This window comes from Nelumbo lutea, chromosome 1 (genome assembly GCF_056320005.1).
Source record: "Nelumbo lutea isolate HS-2025 chromosome 1, American lotus-T2T, whole genome shotgun sequence".
NCBI lineage: Eukaryota > Viridiplantae > Streptophyta > Magnoliopsida > Proteales > Nelumbonaceae > Nelumbo > Nelumbo lutea.
Window position 1 is genome coordinate 168,794,546 of NC_142684.1, and position 11,399 is coordinate 168,805,944.

Below are 11,399 nucleotides of genomic sequence, written 5' to 3' on the forward strand. Positions count from 1 at the left end.
ACATTTAGAACAAATGCCTCCTTGGCTGATGACAATTTAGATATCCACATTATTCTTTGAGTTTTATTTAAAAAGAAAATAAAAATGGAGGAGCGTCGTGGTCCTGGGGTGACATCGTCATCGTGGTCATTTTTATTAATTTATGTAATTTTCGTTACAATAATGATCAAGATTCAAGAACGACGACGACGACGCACAGGCTAACATAGCTGCACCTGCACATGGATCTCCAAATCATTTCGTTCGGTCAAGTCCCGTCTCTCCCTCTCTTTATCTGTCCGTTTACTACTACTAGAATCATGTTCTCTCGGCATAGCATAGACATCAAAGTAGGACAATGAAAGAGTTAATATCCTTTTCTTAATCATGGATGAGTTCACATGGAGTGGGGGACCAAGTAGACTTGTTATCCTTTGATTAAAACCGTTAGATGAATTCGTTTGTATCTGGGATGCACAGAATATATAATTCAGCTTTGTTGCAAACCCTAAGATTCTAATCCAATGGCATGACTTTGGATGGCGTACTAAAACCATTGATTCCTGCATTACATATCTACATCTACACATTCAATCTCAGATGTACAAGAAGACGGCAATCCAGCGGCTTTAACCTGGATTGGATTGAGGAGGTGGAGAACATGGGGTGAGCACTGCTACCCTCAGTCCCTCCTCGGGACGCAAAACGATGTATTAAAAGGAAGAGTTGATTTGTTTGTGTTTGAATTTGGGACTCTCTCTCTCTCTCGTGCATCCTTCACATGAATTATTTGTTCCATTAAATGGCAGATGAACTTTCGCCCACAGAACGACATGCATAAAAGAGACGTATCATTAAAAGTCACAAAAAGATGCTTACAAAAGATGACTTTATTTTCCATTACCTTTTTCTTTTTTTTTTTTTTATTATTATACTTTAACGTTTAAATGAAATGAAAAAAATGCATATAGAGAGATGAAAATTACTATTTGTTAGAGTATCTCAATAGTTATGATAGACTTGTAGCAGAGACCGCTATCTCTGATAGCTATCCTATATAACTGATCACCTTATCTCATCATCATGTAGCTTATCCTCTGATAATTTCCTAAATAAACTCTAACCCTGTAATTGTTATCTTCTATACATAGTTATCCTCTTGTAACCTGTTCTCTATTTAAATGACTCAAGAAACCAGTCATTCTTGACTGAGTCATTCCCTTTTCATTGTTCTAATATTACTCTTATATGGTATTAGAGCCATTTGACAAACGTCATGGTTTCAGAGACAAGCACCACTACTCATGCTGTCCAGAGACAAATGCAACCTGGATCAACAGATGGTCGAACCATTATGGTGATTTCCCTTTCCAGTTTTATGAATGTAGTTTCAGTAAAACTGGACCGTTCTAACTTCTTGCTTTGGAACTCTCAAACTACACCAATTCTTAGAGGGCATTGCTTATATGGCTATGTGGACTGATCTTTTCCTTGTCCTCCACTCTTCTTAGAAGATGGCAATAGCCAAGGATCCAACCGTAATAACCCGGATCATGCAGCATGGATCGAACGAGACTAGTTGATCATAAGCTGGTTATTATCTTCATTATCAGAGCCAGTTTTGGCTCAAGTAGTTGACTGTAAGACATCCAAAGAGGTATGAGATCGACTTCATGTTCTTTTTTCTTCTACCAGTCAAACTCGAATCCATGATTTGAAATTAGAATTAGCCTATCTGAAGAAGGGTACTCTCACTGTCACTGATTATGTTTAGAAAATTAAAAGTTTATCTGATGCATTAGCTGCTTCTGGATACTTTCTCACTGATATTGATCAAATTCATTATCTTCTTGGTGGTTTACCTGCTGAATATGATACCTTTGTGCTCTCTATGACTATTAGAGTAGATAGTCTTTCTTTTTCTGAATTCAAAGTCTGTTACTTACTTTTAAAAAGCACTTAGAGCGTCACTCTTCACAATTGTGCTGGACTCTCCTTCTGCTAATTTGGCCAATAAGAAGAGAAACTTCAATCGCAATCAATCCTCATCTTATAAGCCTCGACAATTTAATAATGATGGTGGTTCTGACATTTCCAAGAAAACTTCCTATAATAACAATAATGCAGTCGATCCAATTCTAAGAACACCACAGTGGTTTGCCAACTCTGTGGGTATCCTGGCCATACATCAGCTACTTGCTGCCGTTATCTGGAACTCATTGCCAATAAGAATACCAAGCAAGCTCATATAGCCTCATCTTCACGATCTGCTCGTGATGAAAATTGGTACCCTGATTCTGGAGCAACCAATCATATGACTTCAGATCTTGGGAATCTCTCTCTTCACGATGAATATCATGGAACAGATCATATCCTAGTCAGCAATGGTACGGGTCTAGACATATCTTATATTGGCTCTTCTATTTTGAATACTGCTTCTGGGTCCATTGTCTTGAATAATATTCTCAGAGTTCCTAATATATCTAAGAACTTGCTCTCTGTTAGCCAGTTTTGTAAAGATAATAATGCAACTTTTATTTTTGACGCTACAGGCTTCTCTATTAAGGACAAAGCAACCAGGAAAATTCTCCTCCAAGGGACGATTAAGGGAGGGCTCTATCAACTGAAGACAAATTGCACAACTAAAGCTCCATCGGCATTCATTAGTGAGAAAGTATCGGTTTCTGTATGGCATCAGCGGCTAGGACATCCCAGCAAGCAAGTAGCTGTCCACATCTTATCTTCATTTCAGCTTCCAGTTTCAAATAAGGACATCTCTTTTTGTCTATCCTATCCACTAGGCAAGAGTCATACCTTGCCGTTTTCTAATAGTACTTTTGTTGTGAAGTATCCATTAGAACTTTTATTTTTTGATGTTTGGGGACCAGCCCCTGTCTCTACAAGACATAGTTTTCGCTATTATTTGATTTTTGTTGATGCTTACAGCAAGTATATATGGATTTTTCGTATGACCTCTAAGACTCAAGTCGTCTCTATTTTTGTTGTTTTTAAGAAGAATGTGGAGAATTTATTGAACACCTCTATCAAAACTCTACAAATAGATGGAAGTATCGAATACAAACTACTTCTCCCTATTCTCTTTGATTCGGGCATCACTCATCGTCTCTCATGTCCTCATGTTCATGAACAAAATGGGGCTGTAGAACGACGCCACCGCCATATTGTTGAAATGGGTCTCACCCTCTTGGCTACGACTTTAATTCCCAAACATTACTGGTATGATGCCTTTGAGACTATAGTTTTTTTAATTAACCGACTCTCTTCTCCAATACTGGACATGAATTCTCCTTTAGAGTGTCTCTTTGGCATTAAACCTGATTACACTATGTTGTGCACTTTCGAATGTGCTTGCTATCTGCATCTCAGACCCTATAACCGCTCTAAGTTGGACTATCGCTCCAAATGTTGTTTGTTTCTAGGTTACAATTTACATCACAAAGGGTACAAATGCTTGGACTTAACATCTAGTCGTCTATATATTCCCCGTAATGTGGTTTTTGATGAACATACCTTTCCATGCACTTTTGGCAACACAACTCCACTTCCCAACTCGGCTACCAAAACTATGGTTGGCCCTCCTATCGTTACATATCCATGCCCTTCTCCTCAGACCATTCCCATACCCACCGACACCACCTCCCCTAGCCCACCTATTATATCCACTGGTGTTAGTTCTACCGAATTGATCCCATCATCATCAACCTCATCAGATACATCCTCTTGTTCCACTACAACCCCACTTAATGCTCATCGCATGATGACATAGAGCAAGAGTGGTGTCCGCAAGCCAAACCCTTGGTATGCTTTGGAAGCCTCTATTGATCACTAGATCTTCTAATTCTGCTCTTACTCAACTCATCTCTCAGCTCTCTACCACATTTGCTCTTCGAGATCTTGGGGAAGCTCATTACTTCCTGGGTTTGGAACTACATTGCAGCTCAAATGGGGTGCACCTATCCCAACATAAATATATTCATGATCTTCTTGTCAAGAGCAAGATGCATGAGGCTAAACCAATTCATACACCTATGGCGACATCTACTAGACTTGATGTTGCACATGGTTCTCTTCTAGATGCCACCTGTTGAAGTTTGACCTGCCCTAGAATTCTGTTTTGTTCGTTGACTGTAAAGTAAAGTAAACAGCAAGTAGGAGAGGAAAGAAGAAGAGAGAAAAGAGAGGAAAGAGAGAAAGGCTGGTTCGAATTAGAGAAAAGATTATCTCCCTATATTCGGCCAGACCTGTTATTATATTATTAACTTATTGGAAAAGACTTAAGTGCCCTTCTTTAAGAGAGAAGCACTCTAACTAACATAACAGTACACATTAACCTTCTCAACAAGTACAAAGACCGAAATACCCCTTCACTAACACCACTAACACTCCCCCTCAAGCTGGTGAGTATATATCATATAATCCCAACTTGTTACATATGTAGTCCACTCTCCCCCGACTCAAACCTTTTGTAAACAAGTCTGCCCACTGGTTTCCCGTACTAACATATGCAGTTTCTATCACCCCATTCAGCACCTTCTCTCTCACAAAATGACAGTCAACTTCGATGTGCTTGGTTCTTTCATGAAACACCGGATTGGAAGAGATATGAACTGCTGCCTGATTGTCACAATAGAGCTTCATTGGAGTACTGATGTCATATCCTATCTCCTGTAGAAGGTTCCTTGGCCACAATAATTCACAAGCAGTATGTGCCATGGCCCTATATTCTGCTTCTGCACTGCTTCTTGCCACAACTGTTTGCTTCTTACTTTTCCACGTTACCAAGTTACCCCCCAGAAATGTGCAATAGCCTGTGGTGGATCGTCTATCAGACATAGAACCTGCCCAATTAGCACCGGTGTATCCTTCTACTACCAGTTTTCCACCACTCCTATACAGCAAACCACGACCAGGAGCTCCTTTCAGATACCTCACAATCCTTAGCACTGCATTCCAATGTGGGACCAAAGGTTTCTGCATGAACTGATTCACCACACTAACCGCAAATGAAATATCTGGCCAAGTAATGGTTAGATAGTTTAGTTTGCCTACAAGTTGCGAATATCTGCCAGGGTATTCAAATACTTCACCTATATCACTGCTTAGCCTTGTATTTGTTTCCATAGGTGTCTCAGCCGGTTTAGTACCCAACAACCATGTTTCTTCTAGTAAATCAAGCACATATTTCATCTGACACAAATTAATGTCATGCTTAGATCTTGCTACCTCTATGCCCAAAAAGTATTTCAACTTGCCAAGGTCCTTTGTCTGAAAGTGTTCTTGTAGGAATGCCTTCAATCTTTCAATGCCCATTTTATCATTCCCAGTCACAACGATATCATCCACATACACCACCAATATTATTTTGCTTGCTGAAGAGTCAAAACTGAAGATAGAGTGATCAACTTGGCACTGTTTCATACCAAACTTCTTGACCACCTCACTGAACCTACCAAACCATGCTCAAGGGGACTGTTTAAGTCCATAAATAGCCTTCTTAAGTCTGCATACCTTACTATCCTCCCCCTAAGCAACAAACCCTGGTGGTTGCTCCATGTAGACCTCTTCGAGAAAATCACCATGCAAAAAGGCATTTTTGATATCTAGCTGATGGAGAGGCCAATCATACATAGCTGCAAGGGAGATGACAACACGAACTGACCCTATCTTAGCAACCGGGGAGAATGTATCTGTGTAGTCAATGCCATTGGTATGGGAGTACCCTTTGGCAACTAGCCGTGCCTTCAGGTGCTCAACACGACCATCTGGCAAGTACTTAACACTATACACCCACTTACAACTGACAACCTGCTTTCCAGGAGGAAGAGCAGTGAGATCCCAAGTGTGATTATGATGCAGAGCAGAGAGCTCTTCTTCCATAGCACGACACCACTCTGGAGATGTAAGGGCTTCCTGAACATCCTTAGGAACAACCATGGAGGATAACAAAGAGATGAACTGGCAATGGGAGGTGGAGAGGTGGGTAAGTGAAACAAAATTGGAAATAGGGTGAAGGGTGCAAATACGTTTACCTTTCCGGAAGGCAATAGGAAGATCTAGGTCAGAGGCTGGTGTCGGAGCTGGAGCTGGATCTGTCGACGGTGATGAAGCTGGAGGAGCTGCAGCTAGTACACGCGGGCGATGTGTATACACGTGACAGATGGGTGGACGGTCAACCGACGGTGGCACCAGAGGCAAGGACGTAGGCATGATTGGAACCAGAGGAGGTGGATCAGCCACAGGAAGAGGAAGAGGAGGTGGTGATGAGGAGGAAGCAGCAGCACCGGACCCGATGAAGAGCGAAGTAGACTCGAAGAATGTAACATCATCACCGACCAAGGAACGATGAGAACTGGGATGATAACACTTGTACCCTTTCTGAGTGTGAAAATAGCCAAAGAAGATACACTTCAGGGAACGTGCATCTAACTTGTTAGTCTCGGGACCCAGATTATGAACAAAGCAGACACACCCAAATACCCAAGGAGGAAGCAAAAACGGAGACATGTTGGGGAATAAGACACTAAAAGGATAACGGCCATCAAGGATAGACGTGGGCATCTGATTAATTAAGAAACAAGAGGTGAGCATTACATCGCTTCAAAAGGTTTTGGGAACATTCATGTGGTGCATGAGGGAGCATGCCGTTTCTACAAGATGGCGGTTCTTTCTCTCAGCCACCCCATTTTGTTGCGGAGTGTAAGTACATGAAGTTTGGTGTATAATGCCATGTTGGTCCAAGTATTCTTGAAAAGATGAAGACAAGTATTCACGTCCATTATCAGAATGAAAAATTTTGATGTGAACACCAAATTGATTGCGGATCTCAACATAAAATTTCTAGAAGATGGCAAATAATTCACTTCTTGCTTTCATTAAATAGAACCACGTCATTCTTGAACAGTCATCAACAAAAATAACAAAATATCGGTATCCATTATATGACATTACTTTATAAGGACCCCAAACATCTAAATGAATTAAAGAAAAAAGACTCGACACACGGTTATCGACCCTAGAACGAAAGGGAACATGATGGTGTTTCCCAAATTGACACGACTCACAATCTAAAACAGAAGGTTGACTCAATGAAGGGACTAAGGACTGCAACACTTTCAGCGAAGGATGACCAAATCTACAATGCCACTGGAGAGGAGAAATGGATGACTGAAGGGCTGTCGATGTTCATCCACCACCATCAAGATAATACAGTCCACCAGTTTCATGCCCTCCACTAATATTCATCCACGTCTTGAGATCTTGAAAACCACACATAGAAGGGTAAAATGTGATGGAGCACTTAAGGGACTTAGTCAGCTTACTAACAAACATAAGATTAAATGGAAGCTTAGGTACATATAAAACAGAGGATAGGGATACAAGGTCTAGGTCAACATTACCAACACCACATATAGATGATGTGGAGCCATTAGCAAGGGTAACAGATTGTGATGTTGAGCAATGAGTGAGAGATAAAAACACACCTGGAGTTCCCGTCATGTGATCGGAGTCTCTAGAGTCAATAATTCAGGGGTAGGGTGTGGATGCCAAACAAGCCATACCTGAGTGTGCAAAGGAAGTTGTGTTCTGCTGCGACTTGGATTGAACAAACCTCTCATACTCATCCCGAGGAACACTCACCATCTCCTTGCCTGGGCCATCTGAGGGAGTAGAAGGCATCGGGTCAGCTGACCGGTTCTCCTGTCTAGAGCTAAAACTGGTGTCACTAGTCATGGCATGGTTGGCCCACGTCGAGGGAGGACCATGTAAGTCATAGCAGTAGTTATTGGTATGTCCATCCAATTCACAATGAGTACACTTCTGTGGACCCGAGCCACGTCCTTTACCACAAGCTCCCCCTGAATCTCTACCTCCAGTATGACCACCACCACTGGTATGTGTAGATCCACCACTACCACTTCTGCTAGGCTGGGCTCCTCGAGCCCCACTTCTGCCACCTCGACCTCTCGACATTGCAAATCCTGATTTATCGAAGACATTAGAATCTATAGATCCAATGGAAGCCCTCCGAAGACGAGCAAACACCTCGTCTAAAGATGGAAGAGCAGATCCCCCTAGTATTTAAGCTCGTACTGGTTCATACTTAGAATTCAGCCCCACTAGAAACCGTGTCACACCAAGTTGCTCTCGCTGTTGCTATTGAACTTTGACATCAGAAGTGAGAGGATGATAGACATTTAACTCATTACGGATATTCCTCACACTAGCATAGTACTCCTCAAGGTTCTGACTTTCCTGTTGCAGATTGAAGTATTCCTAATACAGTTGATATACCCTAGTGGTATTATCTTGACTTGAATACAGTTTCTTAGCATGATCCTACACCTTTTTGGCTGTGTCAAGAAACATGAAGTTCACATTGATTTTGGGTTCCATACTGTTCCACAACCATGTAATGATCTGTGCATCTTCCTGTTCCCAGTCTTCATACTCTTGAGAATTAGCGGGGGGTTTCTCCTCTCTTATATGCTTCACTTTCTTTTTTTCCTTCAGAAAAACCTCTACAAACTTGGCCCAAGGGACATAATTCTCTCCATTTAGTTTAATGGAGGTCATTTGGACATTCAGGTAGTCAGTAGAGATCATGACACTAGGTTTACTATCACTGTTATCTGCCATTGCCGAACTCCCTTATCACTGAATTCTGAGCACTGAATTATGAGCACTACACACTGCACACTACCCATAGACACTTCACTGAAATCTACACACTGATTTCTGCAATATTAAATGCTGAAAACTGTAACACCACAACCCCTACTCACTGAAGTCTACACACTGATTTCCGCGATATCAAGTGCTGAAAACCACACTCATCACCTGAAGGCCAACCACACAAAGGGCTGAGACACCACTACACCACACGTACCAGCCCTAATTAGGGCTTAGAAACCACAACAATCAATCACCAACAACACAATCGGAGGCATAGGAACCTCCTAGGGAAGAGGGCAATCACTCCTTTTCAGCCCTTTTCCCAGTCTCCAACTCACAATTGAGAAACCCAAGAGAAACCCTAATTCGAATGCGCAGAAGACAGAATTCTAGCAAGTTTGATTTGTTGAACCTTGCTCTGATACCATGCTGAAGTTTGATCTGCCCTAGAATTCTGTCTTGTTCGTTGACTGTAAAGTAAAGTAAACAGCAAGTAGGAGAGGAAAGAAGAAGAGAGAAAAGAGAGGAAAGAGAAAAAGGCTGGTTCGAATTAGAAAAAAGATTGTCTCCCTAGATTTGGCCAGAACTGTTATTATATTATTAACTTATTGGAAAAGACTTAAGTGTCCTTCTTTAAGTAAGAAGCACTCAAACTAACATAACAGTACACATCAACATTCTCAACAAGTACAAAGACCGAAATACCCCTTCACTAACACCACTAACACCACCAAATATTGCAGTGTGGTAGGGGCACTACAATATATTACCCTTACTCGGCCAGACATCAGCTTCTCGATTAACAAAGTTTGCTAGTTTATGAAAGAACCCATTGATGTTCATTGGAGTGCAGTCAAGAGGATCCTTTATTATCTTAAGTCCACAATTGATCATGTCATTACTTTTTTTACTTCTCCTGAATTGGCTCTCAAAGCCTTTTCTGATGCTGACTGGGCTAGTTGCCCTGTTGATCGTCGCTCCCAAGGGGATTTTTGTGTTTACCTGGGTCGTAATCTAATTTCGTGGAGCTCTCGTAAACAGTCCACTGTCTTGCCTCCACTACCGCTGAAATTCTTTGGCTCCAGATGTTACTCATGGAGCTTGGATTGAAGCTCCCTCGCCCACCTGTCATCTGGTGTGACAATTCGAATTGGATGTTCACTTTATATGGGAAAAAGTTGCGGCTGGCCTTCTACTAATAAATCACATTCTCAGCCATTATCAGATTGTAGACATTCTCATCAAGCCTTTGCCATCAACAAGGTTTCATGACCTTACAGCCAAGCTTACCATCTCCAAGAGACTGCTAAGCTTGTGGGGGGATGTTAGAGTATCTCAATAGTTATGATAGACTTGTAATAGGGATCGTTATCTCTGATAGCTATCCTAAATAACTGATCACCTTATCTCATTATCATGTAGCTTATCCTCTGATAATTTCCTAGATAAACTCTAACTCTGTAATTGTTATCTTCTGTACATAGTTATCCTCTTATAACCGGTTCTCTATTTAAATGACTCAAGAGACCAGTCATTCTTGACTGGGTCATTCCCTTCTCATTGTTCTAGTATTGCTCTTATACCATTAAATCAGAGAAGTAATTAAATCACTAAATAACTAAAAATTACTTTAGAAAGAAACTTTTCCTTCATTATTAAGAAAAACAGAGTGGTGTGAGACTAAACACTCATGTTGGATTTCTTTATAGAAAAATACCGTTTCTAGGGATATGTACAATGTGAATGATAGTTGATTAAAACTGCAGTGGGGGGACATGGAAGCATGTACCTCTCCAACTTCTCTCTCCCATAAAATAAAAAAGAAGATTAGGGTTTTGTGGAGAGAGGCCAATGGGGACAAAGTGTTGTTAAAGAGAGGAAGTGTAGAACTCTTGGCTCTTGCTCTTGGCGCAGGCTTTGAATGTGGGTTTGTGGGTTTAATTATCATTTTCAGGGTTGGGGGTGGATTCAGGGGATAGACTCTTTTTTTTTTTTTTCAAATTTTCTGTCTCTTCCTTCCTTTCTCTTATTTTTTTTTAGCTTCTCTTTTCTATAAAAGAACTTACTCTCCTCTTTCCAAGGGGGTCCGTTCTTATCATCCCCTCTCCCCTTTTATAATGAGTTGAGTCCACCCAACTCATTCAAATGCATGAAAGGAAAGCCAATCCTTGACAGCGGTGAAATCCTTTCAAATGCATTTAATTTAGAGGTGGGGAAATCAACAAGGTTTCATGACCTTACAACCAACCTTACCGTCTCCAAGAGACCGCTAAACTTGCGGGGGGATGTTAGAGTATCTCAATAGTTATGATAGACTTGTAACAGGGATCGTAATCTTTGATAGCTATCCTAGATAACTGATCACCTTATCTCATTATCATGTAACTTATCCTCTGATAATTTCCTAGATAAACTCTAACTCTATAATTGTTATCTTTTGTACATAGTTATCCTCTTGTAACCGATTTCTCTATTTAAATGACTCAAGAGACCAGTCATTCTTGACTGTGTCATTCCCTTCTCATTGTTCTAGTATTGGTCTTATACTATTAAATTAGAGAAGTAATTAAATCACTAAATAACTAAAAATTACCTTAGAAAGAAACTTTTCCCTGCATTATTAAGAAAAACAGTGGTGTGAGACGGAACACTCATGCTGGATTTCTTTATAGAAAAATACTGTTTAAGGATATGTACAATGTGAATGATAATTGAGTAAAAATGCA